This window comes from Leuciscus leuciscus (genome assembly GCF_965113295.1).
Source record: "Leuciscus leuciscus genome assembly, chromosome: 1".
In the NCBI taxonomy this organism is placed as follows: domain Eukaryota; kingdom Metazoa; phylum Chordata; class Actinopteri; order Cypriniformes; family Leuciscidae; genus Leuciscus; species Leuciscus leuciscus.
The window spans coordinates 60,812,884-60,827,931 of NC_138725.1; the positions used below are offsets into that span (position 1 = coordinate 60,812,884).

A 15,048-nucleotide genomic window follows, 5' to 3' on the forward strand; every position below is an offset into this window, starting at 1 on the left:
AATCGCTATTTTTCGTGAATTAGCTACAGAAAACTATTTGCAGGTCGAAAAACACATTGACATATATTAGGATATATATATATATATATATATATATATATATATATATATATATATATATATATATATATATATATATTTTTTTAAATCTGTTCTAATAAGATTATGAATGGTTTTAATTTTTATTTATTTTTTTACATTACTCAAACACGGTTATAAAGTAAAAGTGCTTAAAATGGCAGGTAAATGAACGAAAAATGAACAAATTATCCATATATATATATATATATATATATATATATATATATATATATATATATATATATATATATATATATATATATATATATATATATATATATACACTCTAAAAACTGCTGGGTTGTGTTAACCCAATTTTGGGTCAAATATGGTCTCACCCAACGTTGGGTTAAAAATTAAATTTAAAAATGGACAAACCCAGCCGTTAGTTTACATTTTTAATGTAACCAATGCAATTTGTCCATTTTTAAATTGCATTTTTGTCCATTTTTGATTTTGTCCAAAATGCAATTTGTCCATTTTTAAATTGCATTTTTTAACCCAACGTTGGGTGAGACCATATTTGACCCAAAATTGGGTTAACACAACCCAGCAGTTTTTAGAGTGTATATATATATAGGCTACACACAAACAATTCACATCAGGAATTTTCATATTTATAAACATGCATATTTGGAGTAAACTGAAGATGATTTACTCTTGACGTGACAATGTGGGCTAGTTTGCTTTGCAATTTCCACATCTCTATGCTCACATTAAATTATTTATGTGGGCACCCGGGATAAAAATAAATATTTTCAATTTTGCGTGGTCTGTTTTTAATTTGAAATACTACTTTAGCTGCTGTAACTTATTCAGCTACTTTCAATTGCATTTGAAAAACAGATTATTATTATTGTGATGATTATTATTAGTATTATTTACAATTGTTCGTAAGAATACAACTGTTCTGAATAGCTACACTGTAAAAAATGTCTAACCTCTCCAAGTCAAAATTTTCTAGTGACTGGTCACATCTAAATTTTTAAATTGGCCCAAGTGCAATTCTTGTTGCAATAGTCTGTTAACATTGGCTCAATGAGAAATAATACGTCAGACTAACTGAAAAATTTAGATGTGACCAGTCACTAGACATTTTTGACTTGGGGATGTAATTTTTTTTTTACAGTGTATGGGGAAAAACTTTATTAAACTTTAAAAAACCGCATATTAAAGCTTACATTCAGTCTCAATTGAACAATACCAATTATTTCTAAATAAAAATCGAATTTTATTTGATAAATTAGCCTATTATTACTATTATTATTTTAATTGTTTACAATAAGAATACAATAACTAATAATCATTAAGTCACGTTGTTATTATTATAGCCTAATTATTAAATGATTAATGTTATATAGGCTAATTTGGTTTTGACACTAGAACATCGCGTAAAGATATTAGCCTACATCGCATCACTGAACTCTGCGCAGTTTTGTGAAAGTTTGCCCTGTAGTTAAATATGGTGCAAGACCAAGAAAAAAAAAAAAAAACAACAAAAAAACACGCTTTTCTTCACAATCCATCAAAAGTGGAAAGGAGCGCAACCCACTCAGCAGGCCGTCAGGGTTCATGCAACTGAATGTGTTAAAAAACGCCGGTGAACTTATCATGACCCTGCGCTGACCAGACGCACAAGAACACCCCGAAAACTAGGATTCTGACGAAAGTTGCCTAAGTTTTATCTGGATTAAAAATAACGCGTTAATACGAAACTCCTCAGTAACGTGGAATTATTAATAGACTAAATACGGAAAAATATTAGGCTATACGATTTAACAACTTCACTTATGCCAACAATTCGCCAATTTACCGGTGTTAAAGCAAAATGTTAAAACACAACCAGCTGCTTTTTAGAATCTAATAAATAATAATAATAATAATAATATGCTACATGTCGAATAATCGTTCTGGAATGGTTATTTTTTTTAATCACATGATTATGTAAAAGCACATTTTTAACATTAACGATAATGGGTTCTGCCCGTTTCAAAACTGGTGAAAACAGGATTGAGGACATCTATTCTGCTTCTTCTCACATTCTTGGCTGAATTCAGAGCAAAAGGTTATCTGAGAGAAAAATTCCTCCCTCACGCTTGAGGAAGGCCAGAGAAAAGGCCAGCAGGCCACCAAACAGAAGCAGAGGAATCTTCGAACATGTTACACAATCCTGAACAAATGTACAAACTCTTCTATAGTGACGCTGCATTTATAAAATTGCGAATTTGATAAAATATTATAGGCTATAATAAAGTTATAATTTCAAATTTAACCACGTTAATATTACGAGCCAAATTATAGATTTTGAATCTTTGTTTAGATTCCAGTGTCAACCGTGCGCAAACCAGCAATAAATACCTTAAAACAGATTTATGATTGTTTAGTTAATTCGGGATTCGTTTTATTTGACTAACATCTAAGCATCAGATGTTTGTTGATAAGCGTATCTGAGGCCATTTTAGGAATTTGCGTTAGTTATGTTATTTTGCATGATTCCCCAGCCCCATTTTTCTGTCTTGATTCCTTTGCGTGCGGTATCTGAATCTAGTTAGATTATAAGAGTAGCCCTACATCCCTTGTCTTTTACACAGACTGAGTGTTGAATGAGACCTGCACAATAGCCCAGTTTACCTCATACAAACACAGCATGTTGTCACGAGCTTTTTATATCTCAAATGGAGATTAGAGTACCACTCTCTCTCTCTCTCTCTCTCTCTCACACACACACACACACACACACACACACACACACACACACACACACACACACACACACCATTTCATTTCAACAACTCTGTACAAGAATAGAGGTTTAGTAGTTAACTGTAATTTACAGCTGATCTAAGTTATTCCTCACAAATAAATTGGACATTTGTGCTACAATATTATGTGTTAGTTGTCTATTCATTAGTGTATGAGTGTTTGGGCCAGTGAATGTGTGTGTGTGGTCAAACAGTAACATGAGGAATCCATATATAGTGCAGAAGTCTGACAGGTTTGTTGGTATCCATGACGATTGTGTTTTTTCTACCATCCACTTCTTTTCTCCAAAAATAACACACACATTTCTCTTAGTCATTCTTCTGTTATCACTGTAAACTCTTCTGTAACAGCCAGAACACAACCTGAGATCAGGAGTATGTGTGCATGTGTGTGTCAGCGTGATTTAATTGGTAATCAAATGCTGAATGAGTCAGAAACCGATGCCTGTGTGAAACTGATGACAGTGTGAAGATGGACAAAGGCTTAGTCTCGTATAACAAGACATTTCTAAAAGAAGACATGGTGAAGAACCTCCTGGGCCAGGGATGTCCAAACTCAGTCCTGGAGGGCCACTGTCCTGCAGAGTTTAGCTCCAACTTCCCTTTATTGGCTGGTTCAGGAATGTTTAATTGAGGTTGGAGCTGAACTCTGCAGGAGCAGAATTGGACACCCCTGTCCCAGGCTGTGGCACTTAAAACACTGTCTTGCTAGGGAACAAACAGTGGCATTCAGAGTTATTGATTTAGTAAAAAAAATAAAAAAAAATAAAAAATAAAAATAGGTTAAAGTCACTATGAAATCAAAATGGATAATTCCTATTTTTTATAGATTATTGCAGACTTTATTATAAATGATTTATCTGTGCACATCATTATTTGTTTAAAATTCATGCACCCTCGGAATCTTTAATCAAAATAACTTCCCCTTCCCCTCATCTCTTCTCTGATGATGTGTTTACTGACGCGAGGGCGGGGCAACCTGTCACTCACATGACATCACAGCAATAGCAAACCACAACCATCAGTCAATTCCCGACAGACAAAATCAAGTATCACCCTGCATTTTTTCTTGTTTGAGAAGCCATTTTACTTGGATATACATCACAACAGTGGAGAAAAGACTGTCGCAACTTCCGTTTCATGCCGACTTTAATGCGTGCGCATTCCAGGATTTCAAATTCAAGACTCAGTGAGGCCTTCCTTTCATCAGAGACATGTGCAACTCTTCAGAGATGTCAGAAACCAGAGCAGGGGGTTCAAGAGGCAGTGGAGACTCAAGATTATTTTTGTGTGTGTCTGCACAGGTGTGTGTGGGTCCAGAGATCAGAGGTCTGGATGAGATGGTGCGGACAGGACGGACACGTGGAACATTTAAACCAAACCAGAGACTGATGACCAAGGATATAGTGTCTGTGTGAGGGGGACTTCTCGTTTTCAGATGCTCTGACATTCAGTATGTAGGAGTGTATTTTTGTATATGAGATAGGGATGACCTGAAGACAGGATGGAAACCTAATCTCAAACAGGACCTGGCTTCAGTCCATGTATATGCTCTTCTTAAAATCGTGTAGACATCATTACTTGTCCATCACAGCAGTTCATAGCAAGGGCACACCAGCAGCCTTTGACCTCCAACCACATATACACTCACACGTAACTACAGTAGGGCTAGTGCAGGAGCATGTGAACGCACAACTATCCAAACCCTCATGTTTTTAGCACAACCAATCGAAAACCAGCTTGGTGTTTAAAAGTAATCAGAGACTCAAGGTTACTGGCACCTCACTGTCAGCTCAACAAGACACTCCATGTGACACCAAAGGTCAAAAGTGTTTTTCCCCTCCCTCCATCCTTGTTTCACCCCTACCCCCACTGAAACAGGGCAATATGTGTTACACTGATGACAAAAGTTGTTATATATGTGTGTATGACTCAAGATGAGTGTCGAGGTCATGGAAGTGTGAAAAACTTGATCCAAAGAACAGCTGTAGCTTATTATGTAGCTCTAATTTAATATGATGTTTGTGTTCATCAAATCTCGAAGTGGTATCTTTTCAAATCTCACTGTAAAAGGCACAAAATGACTATAACTACACTATTATACACAAAGTCATTGCTTTTTTCCCTCCGGCAATCCACTCTCTTAAAAATAAAGGTTCCAAAAGAGGCTTTTCCATAGAAGGCTGCCATAGAAGAACCATTTTTGGTTCCCCAGAGATCAGTTCTTAAAATAACCATTTCTTTTTAAAGAACATTTTAATAATCTGAATAACCTTTATCCACGAACCTTATGTGCAATGGAAAGGTTACATAGATGTTGACATTTCTACATGAAACCATTGTATCATGCTCTATATTGACAAATTGCAAATACTCACACACTTCAAACGTATATTACCGTATAAACAATTGAGGTTACCATCCGAGATAAAATTGCAACTAGAAATCCGTTACGCTAAATTATCCAATTTTAAATGTTATTTAGACTTCGCAAACACTGTAAATAATCAAACAGTTGAAATTTTTTATATTTAAGTAAATTATTAATTGATTTACCACCAAGATCAGTGGGATTAAATAATGAGATGCTTTCAAATGAATGCAAACATTTTAACGATTAAAAATGTAAAAAAAATATATATATATTTTTTCCAAATATTTGAAACATTTGGAAAATGTAAAGTAAGTGCATTATGAAAAGGCATTCAGTTAAAATAAAGATGTGTGTAAATTAAACATCCTTTAGGTGTGGTAAAAAAGTTACTTTTGATGTCAATTAAAAATATCCTGAAATGTTTGAAAAACTGCATTATGCAGTTATGATCTGATGGGAAATTAGCACTAAATGTTTTCAACTTACAAACATTTAAAAATAGAACCAAAGCAAATAAATAAGTTCTAAACACTAAATATTGAATTAGACAAGCCATTTTCAGAGCAATTAAAAAAAGCAAGCTAATAGACAAATACACATGCACACACGACTGCACATCAGTTTAATTCTATTATTGCTTATGGTGATTATTAATCAATCAATTGTGGAATAATCATGTTTATATCACAAAATGTCTAACTTCGTTTGCCTTGATGCTGTTCATTAGACTTCTCTCTTTCTCCCTCCTTCATCTTCTTCCTGAACGTGCCTGTATTACCCTACTGGAAGTGTGATGAACTGTAGTTCTCCATAAAAGCTCTTGCCTGGATGTCAGGAAAGGGAGGGGTTACCCACACATACTCATTCTTTCTCTTCATGAGCTAATCAGGTGAAATCCAATTAAGTTTGGTAAAATCAGGGCATTAAAAATTTACATGAAGAAAGGCAGAAAAAGAGAAAGATGGATTAAAATTCGGAATATTTTCTACATCCTATAAAACAGAGTCTCATTTGTACATATGCACGTGCCGCTTTAGATTTCACATGCTGTGATGTTCTTGGCAGTCGGCCTGCTGTGTCTGGGGTTCACAGCAGCAGAGTGAAGCCAGGTTAATGTCACTCTGGGATCGGCTCATATGGTCTGAGGGAGGTTCCAGTTGAGAGCTCAGATTTACTTTAGTCTCCCACAGCACACTGCCTGGATCTCAATGACAGCTAACCTCTGACTGAACTCTCTCTCTCTCTCTCACACACACACACACACACACAGCACTGACATTATCCAGCTATAATGTGCAGACTTTATAATTTTCATGGCTTGAAATACACAATTGTCATGTCTGAAACACTGGAGCTGTATAGAAGTATAGAATATCTCATACAATCAACTAAGATTTGGGCAAAAATGGATCAAATACACAGACCTCATATATTTCAGAGCAACCCAAGCTTTTAACGATACTAACACAGTCTCAGCATCAGCCTGAGGGAACACGCAGTGTCCGTTCATTTCAAAAAGCCAGGCTCTAATCTGATTGGCTGGCTTTACGCAACATCCTGTGGGCAGAGTTTTTTAAATCATCCCATATAGAAAACCAAGTCATCTTTAGAAGGGCTTGGGTTGATGCAATGAGCACATTTGAAGAACAAACAATTATTGGATTTGCCAAAGTTTGCCAAGACATCTTTGAAACAAATAGAGTATGTGAAAGATGACCATGAAGCATTTTCTGTTATTTGTACAGATGTTCATAGACTGACTTTGCATTAAAGAGTTTCCCCCCATATCAGTATATTTTTATATGTAGATATGATAACACATGGTTATTCATATCATTAATACTTAAATATCACGAATGAACAACGAAGAACAATATTAATATTGTTCACTGTTAATTCATGTTTGTTCATTATTTATAAATGTTCATTTAATACACACACACTCACATAAGACATACACATAATTCATACACATATACACATATTCACAATATATATTTATAAAATACAGTTCAGATTTAACAGCCCCTAAACAGCAAAACAAACATGGTCAGACATGTCAGTCTGAGAGTCTCTTCCCGTCTAAGTGGGTGGTTCTTGGCCAGACTAAGCTTCTTGGAGAAGTCTGGCTGTGCAAGACTTCTAAACCATAGTGTGGTATGGCCCTTATCTGAAATATGTGGCTCCATTTCTTTTCTTGTGTTTGGCCCTCTACCAGCTCCACTAATGAACCCTGACACAGAGCTCCGTCCTGAGGCCTTCACCATCCCCTGCCTCAGCAGTGTCCAGCCCACACAGTTCACTCAGGTGAGCCCCATGGTGCAGCTCTGCCTTGGGGACACACATGCCACCATTTATCAACAGGAGAGCCCAGGGCAGCCACACACACACACACACACTCACACACTGGAGATGCAGTAAACTCCAGAATTATTGGCACCCTTGTTAAATATGAGCAACGGCGGCTGTGAAAATAAATCTACATTGTTTATCCTTTGGCTTTTTTTCTAGTCCTTTCTACCCGATTTTTTCGGGTTTGACTTTCTCTAGTTCACATTGGCCACAATTATTGGCACCCAATTATTGCACTGTCCTTTTGCCAAGATAACAGCTAGATAAGAGGTTTCTCCTATAATGCCTGATGAGTTTGGAGAACACCTAACAAGAGATCCGAGACCATTCCTCCATACAGAATCTCTCCAGATCCTTCAGATTCACAGCTCCATGTTTTTTATTACACACAGATTTTTTTACACACAGAATTACTTGCACATTTCCTTGGACATATACACTGCATTATGATTCTCAAATAAATGTTCATCTTGACAAAGAATTCGGTTTAAGCTCGAGTGACTGCCATATTTAGAGGGATAGTTCACCCAAAAGTGATACCTTTGTCATCATTTACTCACCTTCACGTCGTTCCAAACCTGTATGACTTACTTTCATCTGCAAAAAAAAAAAAACTACAAAAAACTAACATATTTTAAGAAATGTCTGTTTTTATTTTTATTTTGAGTGAACTATCCCCTTTAAATATTAACAATACAAGATTTTTAGTCATATACAATAAGTGGCAACATTATGACTTAACCACAAAATAAAAAACATTTTTATTAACCTGAAGAATTTTTAGAGAAAGCATATTTTTGAATTAGGATATGGATTTTTAAAATAATGAAACATTTGTTCATCTCAATTAAACTGATATCAGGGTTTGCAGAATACTTGGATACATCAGGCACTAAAACTGCTTGACAAAGTATTACATTTTCATATTACTATCAGAATTTTTGTTATATCATTTATTACATTTATTATTGTAATAAAAACATTGCTAGATTAAATGTTTTTAGTAACACTTTACAATAAGGTTTAAAGTGGTATTGATTAATTAATGCATTAAGTAAAATGAACTAACAATGAGAAATGCTTTAAAGTGTTTATTAATCTTGATTAATTTCAAACATTTTAAATCTTTAAATTAATTTAAGTATAAATTACAAATGATAATGTATAAATTATATTGTGAACAAATCAACAATGAAAATCAGTATATTTATAAAGAAAAATGCAGAAAAAAAAGTGTTACCAATGTAACCAATGTCAAATACTAAATTGTCATCACATGAAGTACTTAATTCCTAACAGACTATTTTGAGCTAAAAAAAAGTGTCATCCAGTAATATATATACAAACAAAGTATATGAACATTATACAGTTGACCATTTACCATTGAATCTTGATAGAAAGAATTAATCAGGTTTTCGCAAGAATGACTGATCAAGACAATAAGTGTCCATATAAAATGAAAAAGCCCATTTAAAAGTTTCATCATGATATTGCCTGAGATATTGTAACTAGTTGGACAGTTGCAGTTATACCTGGTATAACTTGAAAGCTTTTTATGTGCATCTTAATAGATAAACAGTGAGACAACAATACAGTACTGTAAAGACCGATGTTGTGTCCAGTGTCCTCTGACATAAGAAGCAAAGCTATTCATAATGATTGGCTGATGGTATTCAGAGAGAGAGAGAGAGAGAGAGAGAGAGAGAGAGAGAGAGAGAGAGAGAGAGAGAGAGAGAGAGAGAGAGAGATAGAGAGAGAGAGAGAGAGAGAGAGAGAGAGAAAGAGAGAGAGAGAGAGAGAGAGAAATCATCAGTCTCACGCAGGCTAGGACCTGTGCAGCAGCCGCTGGGTTAATCAAAATGATCTGTGATCCAAATAATTTATCCAGCGGGCCGATCAAAAACATGCAAATCAAACACGCTCACATAAACACCCACCACTTTGATAGCACTTTCAAAGACAAATAAACAAATAAATCAGCAAATGTATCCACACATGCACAATTACACACACCCTTTCATACAAGTGGGCAGCACCTGGGTTTGCCCTTGTCCGTGTGAAGTACTTAGGCTGTGTTCCCAGCCGAAGACAGATGGACTAATTACAGCGTGTTATACTCGAACAAACTAACCACACTTGCCACAGAGGGCTTTGTTTAAAGGATCCCTCATAAATGTAATTTATAAATGTACGTACATGCCGTCAAACACGGATACTCTTGATTGTATGTGAATTTATGCGTGTGAGTGTATGTCTCTGAGCAATGGCTGGTTTCCAGATGTTGCTTGGTGAGAGACTGGCCCGTCTGCCAACAGGAGGTGAAGCGGTCTAACACTCATCTCCAGCTGGAATCAAAGTCAGATATTCAAAGAGAGAGAGAGAGAGAGAGAGAGACAGAGACAGAGACAGAGACAGAGACAGAGACAGAGACAGAGAGCAAGGCTGACAGGAAAAGAGAGAAAGAGATGGAAGAAGCTCTTGCTACAACAAAAGACGGTTGATTCATTATGCAAAACAGACCTTTCTAACTCGTCAACAGCTATTAATTTTGTGTTTTGCAATTTGCTGTACAAAATGATTCATGCATTTTAGGAAAAACCTTCCGTGAGAGAATAAAGTAATGACAAAAGAAAAGAAATGAGAAACTTTTGCCTTTTAACTTCTTTCTTCAAATTTGTTCTCAAGCACCATCTCACCTTTCCACAGAAGTTAGTCACCATGAAATATATATATATATTTTTTAAAGGGATATTGCAGTGCTTAAATTATTTATCTGTGCACACTTTTTTTAGGGGTTCAAGCGTGTAGCGCTGAAACCCTATTGTTAGAATTCCCAAGGATCAGCATTCTCCTAAAACCAATCAGGCAGACCAAACCGTAAGTCGTAGAGACTTGAAACTCTGAGGGATGGTAGTACCCAACCCGTCTATAACATAATCAAGGTTGGCCCAGATCGGCCTGATGGCGGCGCTACAGCGATCAAAAGTACATAATGGCTCATAACTCCTAAACCTTTTGGGAATTTTGGATTTTTCGAAAAACCTACTTTTGTGAACTAGTCCTAGGTTTTTCGCCCGATCGGAACAAACACAGTGCAAAAAAGATTCTCTGGAGTCTGAATATCAACATTTATCGAAAAAAGTCTAAATTTCTATTCACGGTCACTAGGGGGCACCAAAATGTTCGATGTGTACGGGGCAATTGCTATAACTCTTGAATGGAATGAGATATTTTCACCAAACTTGGTACACGTGTATGGGCTCAATCTTTGGTCACGTGTAAAAATCATGGCAATTGGCCATTTAGTGGTGCTATAACAGGAAAAAAAACTGGAAAATGGCTATAACCATCCAACCGTTAGTCCGGTTCACTTGAAAATTGGCATGCAGTGTCTTTGTAAAAGGTGCCAATTCTGCCTTTGAGGACATTGGTGCATCTCAAAAAACATGGCCGCCATCGGTCAATGAAGTTCGAATGGCTGTTAGACAAGGTTAACAGAGGCCGATCGGAAAACAAAACTCACTGGGCCTGTTTGACTCGCTGCCCTAGAGACCTGTGAGAAATTCGAATGAACTCGGCCACCAGTGAGCACCTTTGCGTTTTTCACGTGCGTAAAGGATTGCGTATGACGCGATTTTTTGCACATGCCCACGACATTCATACCATATGGTAGAACTCCTAATTCTGAACAACTTTGCCTCTATGACCACTGCTGTCAATTGAACCGTTCGTTAAATATTGGAGATTATTTCAAAAACCTACTTTAGCAAACTAGGTTTTTGGCTTAACCTTGAAAACTGTTAAAAAGCTTTAAAACTACTATATGTCCTTAGTAAATTGTTGAAACTACTATATGTCCTTAGTAAATTGCCTGTATTGGCTGTAAATGGTCTTTTCCATCTATGATCTAAGTGGTTTCATGCATGCTAAATAAAACATAATACATTTTTACAAATGTACTTAAAGGCCTTAAAGCACTTGAACCCCAATAATTGCTGCATACACACAGCTATATTTTTAAATTGCTCTTGTAATGTTTAATCAAAATAACGTCCCCTCCCTCTTGAAGTGACATTTCTTTGCTTCTCTGATGATGTGTTTACTGGCGCAAGGGCGGGACAACCTGTCACTCACATGAAATCACAGCAATAGCAAATAACGACAAAATCAAGTCCCGTCCTGTATTTTTTTCTTGTTTGAGTATCCGTTTCACTCGGATATACGTCACAATAGAGAAGAAAAGTCTATCCCAACTTGACTTTAAACCAATTATAAAAATCTCATTCATTCAGTTATCGACATTCATATGAAATGCTGAAGTCTCACAGAAGATGTAAGCTTCCAAAATTTGAAGCGCACAGCATGTGTGAAGGCCCGTTCACACCAAGAACGATAACTATACTGAGAAGGATATTAAAAACCATTCTAAATTTGAAAGAATAGCAGAGGCCATACCACAACTATAAGAATTATGGCACAGAGGAAAACTACAGCATTGTTGGAATCACTTTAAAAAAATAAAAATCAGCTGATGCACGATACCACAAATCTGCAGCACACGCTTATAATAAACAGAACGTCATCGTGTGTTGGTGTGGACGCTAATATAGTTATCGTTAAAGTTATCTTTATAGTTATTGTTCTTGGTGTGAAAAGGCATTTTGGGGACAGTCAACAGTCTCTTTGGTTTTTGTTGCTTCATCCTTGACAGATTGCAGATCTAAAGGAGGCACAAAACAACAAAATGGCGGCTAGATTTTGAGAAGACTGATTGACCAAAGGGTGAATAGGATGAGGTCCTTTTAGATGGGGGTTTTAGGCACTACACTGCTGTACAGGACAGGTTGTGTCCAGGGGGTGCGGTTGGGGTGGGGGAGAACTGGACAGGTCTCGGGCCTTTGTGAGTGTGTGTTTCCATGGTGGACAGGCCCCAGGCCAGAGGGACTGCCTCTGTCCCCCTCTCAGGCCCCTATCCTCCCTGTCAGCAGTGAGTTATTGATGGGACAGGTTGGCAATGGAGATCCCCCTCCCTTATTGGGGGTCATGAATACCACACAGCTGGACGGGAACTGTTCGGGATAGAGTGAGTGCGGATGGTGCATGTGTGGAAATTGCGATTCGGTACAATACGCTCCTTGTGTGTGAGTTCGAGAGACTGTACTGTATGATGTGTGCGACTAGGTGTGTTAAAGGATATGATGTAGGTTTGGTGTGTTGTGACTTGTTTATTGGCAGCCTGCAGGTGTGCAGATAAGAGTATACCATGAATAAATGAAGGTGATATGGTTTTGTGTAGGGCAGAGAATGGGAATCTTTATCTGTCCGTGTCAGGCATGGAGTCAATATGTTAGGGAATTTTACTCTTAAAGGGATAGTTCACATACAAATTTCAATTGTGTCTCCATTTACTCACCCTCGTGTCATTCCAAACCCATAAGACTTAGAAAATCTGTTTAATCTTTGAAACACAAATGAAGATATTTTCAATAAAAACCTGAGAAGTTTCTGTCCATCCACTGAGTGTTCAGGTAACCAAGAAGTAAAAGATCCAAAAAGGTCATAAAGCCTTTGTAAAACGAATCCATTCGAATCAAGTGAATTAATCAATGTCTTGTGAAGAGATACGATCACTTTATATGATGAACAGATTTAATTTGGGCTTTTATTCACATCTAGACCTATGTGATGTGCCCTATTTGTGTCAATCATTGTTTAAATAAAGGCCTAAATGATTAAATTAATCTGTTCATCATATAAATTAGGGGTGTCTAAACTCGGTCCTGGAGGGTCACTGTCCTGCAGAGTTTAGCTCTAACTTGCCTCAACACACCTGCTTGGAAGTCTCTACTATGCCAAGTGAGACCTTGATTAGCTGGTTCAGGTGTGTTTAATTGAGGTTGGAGCTGAACAGGACAGTGGCCCTCCAGGAGCAAGATTGGACATCCCTTCATTATAAAGCGATCATCTCTCTTCACCAGACATATCACTTCACAAGTTTTTGTTACCTGGACCTTTAAGACAATAAAAACACCTACAGCACCTCTCATAATTCTGCAGACAGTATCTCATACTTTAAACCGATAAAGGTATTTCAGATTTCAATGATATTATCACTGACATCAGTGCATTCATAATCTTATATTCTGGATATTGATGCTTTTCATAAAGAGTCAAGGGCAAAAATCTCATAAAACCCTATTGCAGCCATTTCTATGTCCTGCAAGTGAAGAAGATCCATATGAATTTTCCCCAGTTATAAGTTTTAAATGCAGAAGTAAATTATTCTAAATATTTTTTAATATTCCTCATGTCCCGAAGAGGAAACAAAAACAGTTGTACAAATATTTTGGAGCTGTGGAGAATCACAATCACGTGTTGATCTGAAAATAATGTCCTCACTGTCCAAGTGTCTTGGAGTGTTCTTGTTTGAGAGTCGTAACACTTATAGTTCAAAGGTAAAGAAACATGAGGTTATTGCAAAGCTAAATAATAAGCTAAGCTAAGCTAAATAAGATAAGCTAAGCTAAATAAAATCACATTATCACATTTAGACCGTATCAGTGAGCAGCCTTGAAACCACACACCACCACACCACCAACAACAAAAAAAAAAGTTTACATGAGATTTTAAATTTTAATCTGACTAAAGACTTTCATACTGCTTACAGTAAGTGTTTCACCCAGTTAAAAAATAGCTTGGATCTCTTTTTTTTCAACAAGGTTCTGCTCTCTCAGCACAACAGTTAAACAGGCAGGTCACACTTCTGTTGGCTGGCAGGTAGATCCTTCCATCCCATCCCTTGCTGTCAACCGGTGAGACCACGTGTTGGACCGGAATCCACCCGGCCCAACAGTGGGAGTCCTGATGCGATCTGACAGAGCTGTCAGCGACCAGGTGGCGTCTCTTTCTCGCTTTTCCAAGATCTGTAGATGTCGCTGTCGCAGATACAGACTCACGACCCCCCCGGTTTTCTATCTGCTGTGTGGAAGCATTGTGGAGTGTCTTAATTTCCCTGTGCGCTCTCGTTCGTTGTTCACAGCGTGACAGTGAAAAATGGTTCGTCAGCTCAGTTCTCTTTGCCGGGCGACGCGAGGCCAAACGACGTAACATCTGGCGACGGAGCTCTGTCTCCAGGGTTTGTTGGCACGTGCTCCTGGCTGCCGTTTCCACTCTGCCTCTCATTTTATTTCCCTCCCTCACTTTCTTCCCCTCTTCCTTTGCATCTCTCGTTCCCTCCAGAGGTGCTTGTGAGCAACAGCAGGTCCAGGTGGGCTCTTTTACCAATCAGACCCTCATTGACGTTACCTTGACGACAAAGAAATTATGCCATGGATCTATACATTTCTCTTTAAACTACTTTTCTGGAGTAACATCCTACAATTGCTTAAAGGAATATTCCGGGTTCAAGACAAGTTTAGCTCAAGTGACAGCAATATTGTTGAATAATGTTGATTTCCACAGAAAACAAATTATGACTCG

General features: G+C 37.2%; 1 long non-coding RNA gene across 1 annotated transcript in view; it reads right to left on the minus strand.

Moving 5' to 3' along the window:
* Positions 1–12,394: 12,394 nt before the first annotated feature.
* Positions 12,395–15,048, minus strand: part of LOC309495859 — a 173,026-nt gene continuing 170,372 nt past the window's right edge. Inside the window, exon 4 of the long non-coding RNA XR_014204852.1 lies at positions 12,395–14,874. This is a non-coding gene — a long non-coding RNA (uncharacterized lncRNA). The remainder of the gene's footprint in view (positions 14,875–15,048) is intronic.